Below are 410 nucleotides of genomic sequence, written 5' to 3'. Positions count from 1 at the left end.
CGACACCTACGACCGCCCGCAAACGACGGGACTACAGGCTGGGAGCTTCAAGTTGAGAGATGCGTTCGCATCGATCCTCTCAGGCGACCCATGCTTGGTGGTTAGTGCTTGCGCGTGCGCGCCCCGTGTGTGCTGGAATTGGCCAACCAGTGCACATTGGTGGTGCGTACCGTGACTTGCACCATGTGACGAGAGTGTTGAAGAACACTGTGTGGTGACTCTATGCCTATGTGATGGGGTGCTTGTAACACACGACCGAACCGACGGCTCGTTGGATGGTCACGACAGTGTGGTGCAGGTGCGCCCATGTGTAACGAATACATTGAGTGCCGTTGGAGGTTAGCGGTTGGTTGGTTGCATGCTACAACTTCGCGTTGTACATGGGCTGGCCGCTGCGCTTCCTTCGGGTT

The 410-nt window shown here is 57.1% G+C and overlaps 1 non-coding gene across 1 annotated transcript in view; it reads left to right on the top strand.

Moving 5' to 3' along the window:
- Positions 1-106, top strand: part of LOC125772979 (large subunit ribosomal RNA) — a 4,176-nt gene extending 4,070 nt beyond the window's left edge. The window contains exon 1 of the ribosomal RNA XR_007419798.1: positions 1-106. This exon is cut by the window's left edge and continues 4,070 nt beyond it. This is a non-coding gene — a ribosomal RNA (large subunit ribosomal RNA).
- Positions 107-410: the final 304 nt, after the last annotated feature.

The sequence above is a fragment of the Anopheles funestus genome (assembly GCF_943734845.2).
Source record: "Anopheles funestus chromosome X unlocalized genomic scaffold, idAnoFuneDA-416_04 X_unloc_162, whole genome shotgun sequence".
Taxonomy (NCBI): Eukaryota; Metazoa; Arthropoda; class Insecta; order Diptera; family Culicidae; genus Anopheles; species Anopheles funestus.
This window is presented reverse-complemented; position numbering and strand designations above follow the sequence as displayed.